Source organism: Microtus ochrogaster, linkage group LG1, assembly GCF_000317375.1.
Source record: "Microtus ochrogaster isolate Prairie Vole_2 linkage group LG1, MicOch1.0, whole genome shotgun sequence".
Taxonomy (NCBI): Eukaryota; Metazoa; Chordata; class Mammalia; order Rodentia; family Cricetidae; genus Microtus; species Microtus ochrogaster.
In genome coordinates, this window is record NC_022027.1 from 18,907,584 (window position 1) to 18,908,052 (window position 469).

Consider the following 469-nt stretch of genomic DNA (forward strand, 5'->3'; position numbering starts at 1 on the left):
CACAGAGATCCACCTGCCTCTGCCTCCCGAGTGCTGGGATTAAAGGCGTGTGCCACCAACGCCCGGCATGAAGAAAAAAATTGACAACTATTATATTGTGATATTGAATATTTTTGAAGTGATTTGCAAAACTGAATCATATTATAGGTTTGTGCTTTTCCACATAGTCATATAAGCATATATATTACTATGAATATGTATACATGCACATATGGGTAATGCCTATGTAGTGATGGTGAATTTGTATGTACATGTGGATTTACACATCCTGTATTTTTACAAAAGTTAGTGAAATAAAAATTATGTTATATTCAATATCACAATATAATAGTTGTCAATTTTTTTCTTCATGAAAGACAAAGAAATTATTAGGTCTGCAAAAGTTTAAAGAGTTGGGATTCATATCCTCCTCGTATTAGATTGTACCACAATTATCATTCATCTGAATGAAGTTATTTAACAGATATGT